We start from the raw sequence: 15,049 nt of genomic DNA on the forward strand, positions 1-15,049 counted from the left end.
GAACATGTTATTTCTTCTAATTTATTCATGTAGGTCTTTTGTTTTTCCATTCTTCTATACAGTTATGTCATAGTTCAGTTGGTAAAGAATCTGCCTGCAATGCAGGAGACCCTAGTTCAATTCCTGGGTTGAGAAGATCTTCTGGAGAAGAGATAGGCTACCCACTCCAGTATTCTTGGGCTTCCCTTGTGGCTCAGCTGGTAAAGAATCCGCCTGCAATGTGGGAGACCTGGGTTTAATCCTGGGGTTGGGAAGATCCCTTGGAGAAGGGAAAGGCTACCCACTCCACTATTCTGGCCTGGAGAATTCCATGGACTGTATAGTCCATGGGGTCGCAAAACGTTGGACATTACTGAGCGACTTTCACTCACATACAGGTCTTATATCTCCTTTTTAGGTTTATGTAGCTTGTTGCTTATTTGAATGATATATTTGTTTTACCTAATAGTTTTCCAACTGACTATTTTTTAAGTATAGGAGTACTACTATATTTTCCTACAATTGTCTTTTTATTCAGTGTGCTAGCTGAAGTCCGTAGCTAATTCTATCAGTTTGACTATAGTTACTCATACCTTCTTTTGGACAGTCATTTGTTTATGAGTAATGTCAGTTTTGCTTCTTTCTTCCTAGACCTCTTAACTACAGTTCTTTTCTTCCCTTATTTTGTTGGGTTGAGCATCTAATGTAATTTTGAATAATAGAATGATTCTGACTTTGTACTTGATTCAAGATAGTATGCTTCTAAAATTTTATCATATATATATATATATTTCTTTTATGGTTAATTTAAAAATATTCTACATTTTCTAAAAAATTATTTAGAGTCTGTTTTAGTGCAGAATTATTCACACACACACAATCATTGGTGTTCAATGCTGGGCACTTTTCTAAGCATCCTGTCAGGCATTATTTAATTTTATCTTCACAACACATTTATGGAGTAGGCACTATTATTAAGGCTATTTTGAAGTAAAGGAAACAAGCATACATCACTGAGCAAGAATTTGAATCTAGTGAGATGTCTTATTTGAAATTGTCTGTTTTCAACCACCAGGCAATAATACCTGTCCTAAATTCAAAAATGTTTGCATCTGTTTTAACTGAAGCTTGCTAATTGTGCTGACCTTTGTATTTGGCTTTCTTGCCCTGTTCATGCCTGTAGTATTTATCGTTTACTGAGAGTAGTGCTAAATCTCTCACTATGATTGGGTGTGTCAATTTTGTCACATAAATCATGTTTTGCTTTAAACAATTTGACACTTTATTTTGTAGTGTTATGTTTAGAATTGCTATAGTTAGGTGGTGGGTTACACAGTTTCATTGACATCTAGCTTTAAGAATTGCTCTTGAGAAATGGCATACTACCCTGATTCTTCACCAGTTACATGAAATTTGATTTTTTCCCTCTCTGGAAGCTTTTAGGATTATTTCCTTTTCCTCTGAAATACTAAAACTGTAAGATGAATTGCCTTGGCATGTGTGTGTATGTGTGTATATTTTGTTTCCATACTATGCAATTTTTTTTTTGTTTCCTCTGCATTCTTTCATCTTTTGTTTCTTTTGGCCATCAAATTTATTGCAGGGATTTCCACAAATAACAAGTGATACACGTTTTATTCCTAAATAAGGAGACATTGAAATGTTGAGTGTAAGCTCTGTACATAGAAGGACTTTTCAACTGGCAAACTTCACTGGAGGGAAATTGAACATGGATCTAGAAGTTTCTTTTGGGGATGCCTAAATATTAATAACTGTATGGCTTTTCTCTTGGATGGTTTTATTTAGCTAAGTTAGAATCCTCAAGTACCTTCCCTCAGGGTTTTGAAGTCCCTAGCACTCAGGGACTTCCCAGGTGGCTCAGATGGTAAAGAATCTGCCTGTAATGTGGGGTTCAATCCTTGGGTTGGGAAGATCTCTGGAGAACTGTAAGGGTAGTCACTCCAGTATTCTTGCTGGGAGAATTCCATGGACAGAGGACCCTGTCCATGGGGTCGCAAAGAGTTGGACACCACTAAATGACTACCACTTTCACTTTCACTGTCACTCTAGGATAAAAGTGGGGGAGGAGAAAAAGAGATCTTACTTTTCAATATATAGATCTTTCTTACATCCTAGTAAATCCATCATAAGCTGAAAAAAAAATTCATTCAATAACCTAGTCTACAGCCCATCCTAGCTTAGCCTAGCCCACATTAATGTGCTCAGAACACTTACACTACCCTAAAGTTGGGCAAAATCATCTAATGCAAAGCCTATTTTATCATAAAGTGTTGAAAATCTCATGTAATGTACTGGATACTGTGATGAAAGTAAAAAACAACATGTTGTTGCTGTTCAGTCACGAAGTCATATCCAACTCTTTCAGATCCCATGAACTGCAGAATGTCAGACTTCCCTGTCCTTCACGTTCTTTACTCTGCTCAAACTCATGTCCATTGAGTCAGTGATGACATCAAACTACCTCATCCTTTATCACTCCCTTCTCCTCCTGCACTCAATCTTTCCCAGCACCACGGTCTTTCCCGATGAGTCTGCTTTTTGCATCAGGTGGCCAAAGTATTGGAGCTTCAACTTCAGTCCTTTCAATGAATATTCAGGGTTGATTTCCTTTTGGATTGACTGGTTTGGTCTACTTGCTGGCCAAGGGACTCTCAGGAGTCTTCTCCAGAACCACAGATCAAAAGCATCAATTCTTCGGCACTCAACCTTCTTTATGGTCCAACTCTCATATCTCTACATAACTACAGGAAAAACCATAGATTTGACTATAGAGATCTTTGTCAGCAAGGTGATGTTTTTGCTTTTTAATACCCTGTCTAGGTTTGTCATAGCTTTTCTTCCAAGGAGCGAGTGTTTTTAAATTTCTTGACTGTAGTCACCATCTGCAGTGATTTTGGAGCCCAAGAAAGTGAAATCTGACACTATTTGCAATTTTCCCTCATCTATTTGCCATGAAGTGATGGGACTGAATGCCATGATCTTTGTTTTCTGAATGTTGAGTTTTAAGCTAGCTTTTTCACTCTCCTTTTCACCTTCAGCAAGAGCCTCTTTAATTCCTCCTCACTTTCTTCCATTAAAGTGGTATCGTCTGTATATCTGAGTTTCTTGATATTTCTCCCAGCAATCTTGATTCCAGCTTGTGAGTCACCCAACCCTGCATTTCTCATGATGTACTCCGCATAGAAGTTAAATAAACAGGGTGAAAAAATACAGCCTTGACATACTTCTATCCCAATTTTGAACCAGTTCACTGTTCCAAGTCCATTCTAACTGTTCCTTTTTACCCTGCATGCAGGTTTCTCAGGAGGTAGGTAAGGTGGTCTGATATTCCCATCTTTTCAAGAATATTCCACAGTTTTTGTGATCCACACAGGCAAAGGCTTTAGTATAGTCAATGAAGCAGAGGTAGGTTTTTGTTTTTTGGAATTATCTTGCTTTTTCTATGGCCCAGAGGATGTTGACAATTTGATCTCTGGTTCCTCTGCCTTTGTAAACCCAGTATGTCTGGAAGTTCTCCGTTCACATACTGCTGAAGCCTAGCTTAAAGATTTTGAACATAATCTTGCTAGCATGTGAAATGAGTGCAATTGTATAATAATTTGAACATTGGCATTGCCTTTCTTTGGGATTGGAATGAAAACTGACCTTTACCAGTCCTGTGGCCACTGCTGAGTTTTCCAAATTTGCTGGAGTGTTGAGTGCAGCACTTTAGCACCATCATTTTAGGATTTGAAATAGCTCAACTGGAGCTAGCTTTGTTCATAGTAATGCTTCCTAAGGTCCACTTGACTTGACACTCCAAGATGTCTGGCTCTAGGTGACTGATCACACCATCATGGTTATCTAGGTCATTAAGACATTTTTGTACAGTTCTTCTGTGTATTCTTGCCACTTCTTAATCTCTTCTGCTTCTGTTATGTCTTTGCCATTTTTGTCCCTTATTGTGCCTATCATGCATGAAATGTTCTCTTGGTATTTCCAATTTTCTTAAAGAGATCTCTACTCTTTCCTGTTCTATTGCTTTCTTCTATTTCTTTGCATTGTTCATTTATGAAGACTTTCTTATCTTTCTTTGCCATTCTCTGGAACTCTGCATTGAATTCAGTATATCTTTGCCTTTCTCTTTCACCTTTCACTTCTCTTCTTTTCTCAGCTATTTGTAATTCCTCCTCAGACAACCACTTTGCCTTCTTACATTTCTTTTTCTAAGAGATAGTTTTGGTCACTACCTCCTGTACAATGTTATGGACCTCTGTCCTTAATTCTTCCAGTAGTGTGTCTACCAGATCTAGTCCTTTGAATCTACTTGTCGCCTCCACAGTATAATCAAAAGGGATTTGATTTAGGTCATACTTGAAAGGCTTAATGGTTTCCCCTACTTTCTTCAATTTGAGTCTGAATTTTGCAATAAGGAGCTGATGGCCTGAGTCACCGTCAGCTCCAGGTCTTGTTTTCCTGACTGTATAGAGCTTCTCCATCTTTGGCTGCAAAGAATATAATCAATCTGATTTTGGTATTGGCCATCTGGTGATGTCCATGTGTAGAGTCTTCTCTTGTGTTGTTGGAAGAGGATATTTGCTATGACCAGTGCATTCTCTTGGCAAAATTTTGTTAGCCTTTGCCCTACTTCATTTTGTACTACAAGGTCAAATTTGCCTGTTACTCCAGGTATCTCTTGACTTCCTACCTTTGCATTCCAGTCTTCTACAACGAAAAGGATATATTTTTTTGTGTGTTAGTTCTTGGAGGTCTTGTAAGTCTTCATAGAATCATTTAATTTCAACTTCTTTGACTTTAGTGGTTGGGCATTGACTTGGATTACTGTGATGCTGAATGGTTCGTCTTGGAAGGAAACCAAGTTCGTTCTGTCATTTTTGAGATTGCTACCAAGTACTGCATTTTTGGAGTCTTTGTTGACTATGAAGGGTACTCCATTCCTTCTAATGGATTCTTGCTCATAATAGTAGATAATTGTCATCTGAATCAAATTCACCCATTCCTATCCATTTTAAATCACTGATTCATAAAATATTGATGTTCATTCTTGCCATCTCCTCTTTGACCACAACCAATTTACTTTGATTCATGAATCTAATATTCCAGGTTCCTATGCAATAGTGTTCTTTACAGCATTGGACTGTGCTTTCAACACCAGACACAACCACAACTGTGTGTTGTTTCTGCTTGGCTCAGCCTCTTCATTGTTTCTGTAGCTAGTTCTCTGCTCTTCCTTAATAGTATATTGGACACCTACAGACTTTGGGGGGCTCATCTTTCAATGTCATATCTTTTTTCCTTTTCTTATTGTTCATAGGGTTCTCAGGACAAGAATACTGAAGTGGTTTGCCATTCCCTTCTCCAGTGGTTGCAGTGCATGGTTGCATGCATACAGAATGATTATTCAGTGTATTGGCTGCTTATACTCATGATCTCATGAATGACTGGGAGCCACCTCACTGCCCCTGCCTAGCATCCCAAGAGAGTATCCTACATCATATTGCTAGCTTGGGAAAAGATTACCATTCAAAATTTTAAATATGACTTCTAATGAATGTGTATTGCTTTTGCACCACTGTGTGGATCACAATAAACTGTGGAAAATTCTGAAGGAGATGGGAATACCAGACCACCTGACCTGCCTCTTGAGAAACCTGTATGCAGGTCAGGACGCAACAGTTAGAACTGGACATGGAACAACAGACTGGTTCCAAATAGGAAAAGGAGTGCGTCAAGGCTGTATATTGTCACCCTGCTTATTTAACTTATATGCAGAGTACATCATGAGAAACGCTGGGTTGGAAGAAGCACAAGCTGGAATTAAGATTGCCGGGAGAAATATCAATAACCTCAGATATGCTGATGACACCACCCTTATGGCAGAAAGTGAAGAGGAATTAAAAAATCTCTTGATGAAAGTGAAAGAGCAGAGTGGAAAAGTTTGCTTAAAGCTCAACATTCAGAAAACTAGGATCATGGCATCTGGTCCCATCACCTCATGGGAAATAGATGGGGAGACAGTGGAAACAGTGTCAGACTTTATTTTGGGGGGCTCCAAAATCACTGCAGATGGTGACTGCAGTCATGAAATTAAAAGATGCTTACTCCTTGGAAGGAAAGTTATGACCAACCTAGAGAGCATATTAAAAAGCAGAGACATTACTTTGCCAACAAAGGTCCATCTGGTCAAGGCTATGGTTTTTCCAGTGGTCATGTATGGATGTGAAATTTGGACTGTGAAGAAAGCTAAGCGCCGAAAAATTGATGCTTTTGAACTGTGGTGTTGGAGAAGACTCTTGAGAGTCCCTTGGACTGCAAAGAGATCCAACCAATCCATCCTAAAGGAGATCAGTCCTGGGTGTTCATTGGAAGGATTGATGCTTCTTTTTTTTTTTTCAAGAGTTTTTTTTTTTTTTTTTTTTTTTTTTCCCAGTGGGTTTTGTCATACATTGATGTGAATCAGCCATAGAGTTACACGAATTCCCCATCCCGGTCTCCCATCCCACCTCCCTCTCCACCCGATTCCTCTGGATCTTCCCAGCCCAACAGGCCCGAGCACTTGACTCATGCCTCCCACCTGGGCTGGTGGTCTGTTTCACCACAGATAATATACATGCTGTTCTTTCGAAACATGTCACCCTACCCTTCTCCCACAGAGTTCAAAAGTCTGTTCTGTACTTCTGCGTCTCTTCTTCTGCCCTGCCTATAGGGCCATCATTACCATCTTTCTAAATTCCGTATATATGTGTTAGTATACTGTAATGTTCTTTATCTTTCTGGCTCACCTCACTCTGTATAATGGGCTCCAGTTTCATCCATCTCATTAGAACTGATTCAGATGAATTCTTTTTAATGGCTGAGTAATATTCCATGGTGTATATGTACCACAGCTTCCTTATCCATTCATCTGCTGATGGGCATCTAGGTTGCTTCCATGTCCTGGCTATTATAAACAGTGCTGCGATGAACATTGGGGTGCACGTGTCTCTTTCAGATCTGGTTTCCTCGGTGTGTATGCCCAGAACTGGTATTGCTGGGTCATATGGCAGTTCTATTTCCAGTTTTTTAAGAAATCTCCACACTGTTTTCCATAGTGGCTGTACTAGTTTGCATTCCCACCAACAGTGTAAGAGGGTTCCCTTTTCTCTACACCCTCTCCAGCATTTATTGCTTGTAGACTTTTGGATAGCAGCCATCCTGACTGGCGTGTAATGGTACCTCATTGTGGTTTTGATTTGCATTTCTCTGATGATGAGCGATGTGGAGCATCTTTTCATGTGTTTGTTAGCCATCTGTATGTCTTCTTTGGAGAAATGTATGTTTAGTTCTTTGGCCCATGCTGAAACTCCAATACTTTGGCCACCTCATGTGAAGAGTTGACTCATTGGAAAAGACCTTGATGCTGAGAGGGACTGAGGGCAGGAGGAGAAGGGGACAACAGAGGATGAGATGGCTGGATGGCATCACCGACCCGATGGGCATGAGTTTGAGTAAACTCCGGGAGTTGGTGATGGACAGGGAGGCCTGGCATGCTGCGATTCATGGGGTCGCAAAGAGTTGGACATACCTGAGCGACTGAACTGAACTGAAAGCTGAAAAATCCTAAATCTAACCATGATACGTGGTGGATTGTCTGTATAATTGTTTGCTTGACTTGCTTTTGGTGTTTTCAAGGGTACTACACCCTGCCCTCACCTGCACAAAGATTAGAAATGTCCATCCTTTCCAGAAAATCCTCTTAAAAAAAAAATTTTGCTTATTTATTTTAACTGGAGGCTAATTACTTTACAATGTTCTAATGGTTTTTGGCATACATTGACATGAATCAGCCATGGGTGTATATGTGTCTCCCCCATCCTGAACACCCCTCACACCTCCCTCCCCATCTCATCCCTCAGGGTTGTCCTGAGAATCCTCTTTCTATTTTGTCATGGTTGAGGGAATGGGGAGAGGGGGATCAGTGGAGGAAGAAGGGAGGGGGGGCCCAGGATTCAGCTCCTGGTACAGTACATTTCAATCAATGCAAATCCATTCCTCCCTCTGCTTTCAAAGGGTCATGGCATTTTTAATGCCTGAACTTTCAGCATTCTGAGACTTAAATTAGTTGCTTCTTCTTGTTGTTCTTGTTTAACACTTATGTCCTTTATTTGTTGTCAGTTTGTCATTGTTTGTTTTTGTACTTGGGGGTTAATATTTTATTTATTTATTTGTTTGGCTGCACAGGTCTTCCTTGAAGCACTCAGGATTTTGGCCCTCATTGCTGCATGTGGGATCTGTAGTTGCAGCATAAAGGATATTCAGTTGCAGCATATGGATCTAGTTCTCTGCCTAGGGATCCAAACTTGGCCCCCTGCATGATGGTGGAATCTAAACCACTGGACCACCAGGGAAATCCTGGATTAATATATTTTTTAAAGTCAGTTTTAGTTGGCTTTGTGAGTTGAATAGAGACTTAGCCATATTTAGGATATTTCACCAAGAGTTTATCTGATAGGCTTTCAAATCAGCATTTTATTCTCCTATTCCATTTACATGTTCTCAGGTATCAGTTATATGGTTCGTTGCTATCTCTCTGAATATCTTAAACATACTTGTTTCTGAGTGACTTTCGCATTGCCATGGGACGTGAACTGCCCTGTGATTGGTCCAGCCAACTTTCTCTCACATACAGTTTGCTTCTGGGTTTTGCCACTTACTGCTTCCTCTGTTGGCTTCTCAGATAATCCAATATGTGTCCTTCTTTTTAATAAGCAGGGTTTTTGTTTTTTTGAGGGCATGGGGTTAGTTTCAAGTTTGCATCTTTTTTTATTATTCTTTCTTTTTAAACCAGTTTTTACATTATTTTCTTGGCTACATGTTTTCTCCATGTCCAGTCCTGTGAAGATGGGATTTTTTTAGATAAAATAACCCATAGAGTTTATCTTTCCCTAATGTATAGCTAATCCTAGTGACGAACACACCCAGGCTTATTTAGCAATTGTATGGTTTGATTGCTGAAATACTTTCTTAAGAGCAGGACAGTTAACAAATTCTGCCATCTCTTTATCCAGATTCTAACACAGTACCTGGCATGTTTTAGTGGATTACAGATATTTGTTGGATAAATGCTTGACAGGAAAGGAGGTATAGGATCAGAGAATATTGGTTTTAAAAGGAACATGTTGGGAAGGAGCCACCAAAAGAGCAAACTTGGTGACTGAGGTTTCAGAGATAAATCCATCCGTCTACACACAGTGTTACTGGGCTGAACAAAATTAACCAAAGAACAAAAGAAAATTAATTTAAAATTTTCCTATCTCAAAAGATTTTTTACTAATGTTACTAATATAACAACAATTCAGTAGAGATAATGGGTGGTAACACACATGAGATGATCTACACTGCCTGCTACTGAGCATCAAATAAAGAAAAGAAGCCAAGGATATTCCACACACTAGTTACTAGGCCTTCTTTGGTAACTCTCTCTCTCTCTGTCTCTCTTTTTTTTTTTCTTTTAGCTGTGCTGCGCAGCATGTAGGATCCTTAGTCCCCTGACCAGGGATTGAACTCATGCCCCCTGCAGTAGAAGCATGGAGTCTAAACCACTGGGCCACCAGGGAAGTCTCTAACCCATTTTAAAATGATGGAGACAAACATTTGATCACAATTTTCAGATCAACTTCCCACCAGTCCTCAGTGGAGCCTCCCGTTTTATCCCATCTCCATTATACTTCACGGAACGGCACATGACTGCTTTTTCTCTCACAATAAGACCCATGCTTCTCTGACAAATGATGCAAGAGGCAATTATCTGCACTCCCATTATGTGTACACAAACAACAGCATGATAAAAAAAAAAGCCTTAGTCTCTTGTGTGCGACTCCTTGCGACCTCATGGACTATAACCCACCAAGCTCCTCTGTCCATGGAAGTCTCCAGGCAAGAATACTGGAGTAGGTTGCCATTCCCTTCTCCAGGGGATCTTCCCGACCCAGGGATTGTATCCAGGTCTCCCGCATTGCAGGCAGATTTTTTTTTACTGTCTGAGCCCCCAGGGAAGCTCACACAAGCAATACTGCTTTTCAAAAAGTCTCTCACCCTGGGCTGTATTTGAGTGCATAAACCTTTCCGCCATTTCCAGCTGAGTTTACAGTTGAAAGGGAAAGGACGATTAAACAGGTAAATACCAACTGGGGCAAGATGAAACATGCTTTTTGAGGAGCTGTACAGTTGCAACTTTAGCATAATTTCCTTTTCTCCAATATAGTGAAGGTGTATAAATTAAATGAGGTGGCACACAGGGTGCTAAGCAGATATGGTTCCTCATGCCTGTTCAAATATTTCCACCAGGTTTTCAGAGCAAAGGTTGCTGCCAATCATAGTGATTCACTGGGGAGGAGCTCCAAGAGGGAAAATAAATCATATGCTAATTCTCTTAAGTTGGAGGGAGGTGGGAGAAGAAATGCCTGGCAGGGAAGGTCAAGGAGATATAAGTAAGAAAAATTTCTAATAACCAAAACCCATCTTTGAAAACTTCCAGACTAGCTTATCTATATAGATTTCCATCTTTTTTCCCTGCTGAATACTGCCATTTCTCTAACATCCTTATTTCATATGGCAAATTAGTAAAGCAGAAATTCCTTTCTGAAATGAAGTCAGCATTCAGAGCAAAGAAACCCCAAAGCTGTTTGAAACTAGTCAGAGCTTTGGAAATAGCTCTCCTCAGGAAAGTTCAGGTCATTGTTCCCATCTTGCAGTCTGCAAGGGCTCATGTCCCTCTAGTATTGTAAATTCTCTCTCCAGAAAGGGCACTGGTCACACATTGCAAGTTAATGACAAAGGGCTGGGCACAGACCCAGTTTGAAATAGGTTAGCTTGTTTCTGGAGCATAGTCTATGTCTTCTGTCAAGCCTCTGACATTTCTTTATGGGTTCCAGAGTCTGTGCTTTGCTATTTAACTGCTGGTCCAATCCTGGGCTTCCCCTGGTGGCTCAGTGATAAGGAATCAGCCTGCAAGGCAGAAGCTTCAGGAGATGAGAGTTCAATGTCTGAGTCAGGGAGATTCCCCAAGGAGGGTATGGCAACCAACTCCAGTATTCTTGCCTGGAGAATCCCATGGACAGAGGAGCCTGGCGGGCTACCGTCCATAGGGTCGCAAAGAGTCAGACACTACTGAAGCAACTTAGCATGCGGGGCACACCGGTCCTCCTCCTCCTCCTCTTCTTTACCCCAGTCTCAGCCCCCCAAACATGGGCTGCTGTGGGGCCAGTATAGCATTCACCACAGCATTATGGATGTAGATTTCCAGCAAGGTAGTGTTATTTACGTTCTTCTGGTTAAGTCAGACCTTGTTTTCTCTCTGGTTCGGATCTGCCATTCAACCACTTACTAGGTCTGTTATCCTGCGGCAACTTTAACAATTTTATGAGCCACATTTTTTCTCATCCGGGGAGAGAAAATTGAGATTATGATAATTATAATTATTCTATGAGATGCTAGATGGAAAAAGTTTTCCGTCAAAGGCTTTCTTTTTCTCTCCCCTTCCTTCTATTTTTCTTCATCATTAGTGTTATTATCTATCATCTATCTATAACTCTATAATGAGGCACATGATGTAATATGGGTCAAATTTGAAACTGGGAATGCCTCAGAATTTCTGGAGTATGGTTTTCACAGTAATATGAACAATACTCACTTAATAAACCATGAATGTGTGTTTATCAATCAATTTCACCTTTTTCTCAAGTGCACATGGAAACTTCTGCAGAATAGATCACATCCTGGGCCATGATCTAGCCTTGGTAAAATCAAAAAATTGAAATCATTCCAGTCATCTTTTCTGACCACAATGCAGTAAGATTAGATCTCAATTACAGGAAAAAAACTATTAAAAATTTCAACATATGAAGGCTATATAAAACACTTCTGAATAACCAACAAATCCTAGAAGAAATCAAACAAGAAATCAAAATATGCATAGAAATGAATTAAAATGAAAACACAACAACCCCAAACCTATGGGACACTATAAAAGCTGTGCTAAGGGGAAGGTTCATAGCAATACAGGCTTACCTCAAGAAACAAGAAAAAGTCAAATAAACAACCTAACTCTACACCTAAAGCAACTAGAGAAGGAAGAAATGAAGTACCCCAGGGCTAGTAGAAGGAAAGAAATCTTAAAAATTAGGGCAGAAATAAATTCAAAAGAAACAAAAGAGACCATAGCAAAAATCAACAAAGCTAAAAGCTGGTTTTTTGAAAGATAAATAAAATTGACAAACCATTAACCAGACTCATCAAGAAACAAAGGGAGAAGAACCAAATCAACAAAATTAGAAATGAAAATGGAGAGATCACAACAGACAACACTGAAATACAAAGGATCATAAGAGACTACTACCAGCAGTTCTATGCCAATAAAATGGACAACTTGGAAGAAATGGGCAAATTTTTAGAAAAGAGTATAACTTTCCAAAACTGAACCAGGAAGAAATAGAAGATCTTAACAGACCCATCACAAGCATGGAAATCAAAACTGTAATCAGAAATCTTCCAGCAAACAAAAGCCCAGGACCAGATGACTTCACAGCTGAATTCTACCAAAAATTTAGAGAAGAGCTAAAACCTATCTTACTCAAACTCTTCCAGAAAATTGCAGAAGAAGGTAAACTTCCAAACTCATTCTATGAGGCCACCATCACCCTAATACCAAAACCAGACAAGGATGCCACAAAAAAGAAAACTACAGGCCAATATCACTGATGAACATAGATGCAAAAATCCTTAACAAAATTCTAGCAAACAGAATCCAACAACATATTAAAAAGATCATACATCATGACCAAGTGGGCTTTATCCCAGGAATGCAAGGATTCTTTAATATCCACAAATCAATCAATGTAATACACCACATTAACAGATTGAAAGATAAAAACCATATGATTATCTCAATAGATGCAGAGAAAGCCTTTGACAAAATTCAACACTCATTTATGATTAAAACTCTCCAGAAAGCAGGAATAGAAGGAACATACCTCAACATAATAAAAGCTATATATGACAAACCCACAGCAAGCATTACACTCAATGGTGAAAAATTGAAAGCATTTCCCCTAAAGTCAGGAACAAGGCAAGGATGCCCACTCTCACCACTACTATTCAACATTGTTTGGAAGTTTTGGCGACAGCAATCAGAGCAGAAAAAGAAATAAAAGGAATCCAGATAGGAAAAGAAGAAGTGAAACTCTCACTGTTTGCAGATGACATGATCCCCTACATGGAAAACTCTAAAGACTCTACCAGAAAATTACTAGAGCTAATCAATGAATATAGTAAATTTGCAGGATATAAAATTAACACACAGAAATCCCTTGCATTCCTATACACTAACAATGAGAAAATAGAAAGAGAAATTAAGGAAACAATACCATTCACCACTGCAACAAAAAGAATAAAATACTTAAGGGTATATCTACCTAAAGAAACAAAAGACCTATATATAGAAAACTATAAAACACTGATGAAAGAAATCAAAGAGGACACAAACAGATGGAGAAATATACCATGTTCATGGATTGGAAGAATCAATATTGTCAAAATGGCTATACTACCCAAAGCAATCTATAGATTCAATGCAATCCCTATCAAGCTTCCAACAGTATTTTTCACAGATCTAGAACAAATAATTTCACAATTTTTATGGAAATACAAAAAACCTCAAATAGCCAAAGTAGTCTTGAGAAAGAAGAATGGAACTGGAGGAATCAACCTGCCTGACTTCAGGCTCTACTACAAAGCCACAGTCATCAAGACAGTATGGTACTGGCACAAAGACAGAAATATAGATCAATGGAACAAAAATAGAAAGCCCAGAGATAAATCCATGTACCTATGGACACCTTATCTTTGACAAAGGAGGCAAGAATATACAATGGAGAAAAGATAAATTCTTTAACAAGTGGTGCTGGGAAAACTGGTCAACCACTTGTAAAAAATTGAAACTAGAACACTTTCTAACATCATACACAAAAATAAACTCAAAATGGATAAAAGATCTAAATGTAAGACCAGAAACTATAAAACTCCTAGAGGAGAACATAGGCAAAACACTCTCCAACATAAATCACAGCAAGATCCTCTATGACCCACCTCTCGGAATATTGGAAATAAAAGGAAAAATAAACAAAATTAAATTTAAAAGTTTTTGCACAACAAAGGAGAGCAAGGTGAAAAGACAGCCTTCAGAATGGGAGAAAATAATGTCAAACAAAGCAATAGACAAAGAATTAATCTCAAAAATATTCAAGCAACTCCTGCAGCTCAATTCCAGAAAAATAAACGACCTAATCAAAAAATGGGCCAAAGAACTAAACAGACATTCTCCAAAGAAGACATATAGATGGCTAACAAACACATGAAAAGATGTTCAACATCACTCATTAACAGAGAAATGTAAATCAAAACCACACTGAGGTACCATTTCACGCCAGTCAGAATGGCTGCTATCCAAAAATCTACAAGCAATAAATGCTGGAGAGGGTGTGGAGAAAAGGGAACCCTCTTACACTGTTGGTGGGAATGCAAACTAGTACAGCCACTATGGAGAACAGTGTGGAGATTTCTTAAAAAACTGGAAATAGAACTGCCATATGACCCAGCAATCCCACTCCTGTGCATACACACCAAGGAAAGCAGAACTGAAAGAGACACGTGTACCCCAATGTTCATCACAGCACTGTTTATAATATCCAGGACATGGAAGCAACCTAGATGCCCATCAGCAGATGAATGGATAAGAAAGCTGTGGTACATATACATAATGGAATATTACTCAGCCATTAAGAAGAATACATTTGAATCAGTTCTAATGAGGTGGATGAAACTGGAACCCATCACACAGGGTGAGGTAAGCCAGAAAGAAAAACACCAATACAGTATACTAACGCATATATATGGAATTTAGAAAGATGGTAATGATAACCCTATATGCAAGATAGAAAAAGAGAGACATATATAGAACAGAATTTTGGACTCTGTGGGAGAAGGCAAGGGTGGGATGATCTGAGAGAATAGC

Source organism: Muntiacus reevesi, chromosome 15 (genome assembly GCF_963930625.1).
Source record: "Muntiacus reevesi chromosome 15, mMunRee1.1, whole genome shotgun sequence".
Taxonomy (NCBI): Eukaryota; Metazoa; Chordata; class Mammalia; order Artiodactyla; family Cervidae; genus Muntiacus; species Muntiacus reevesi.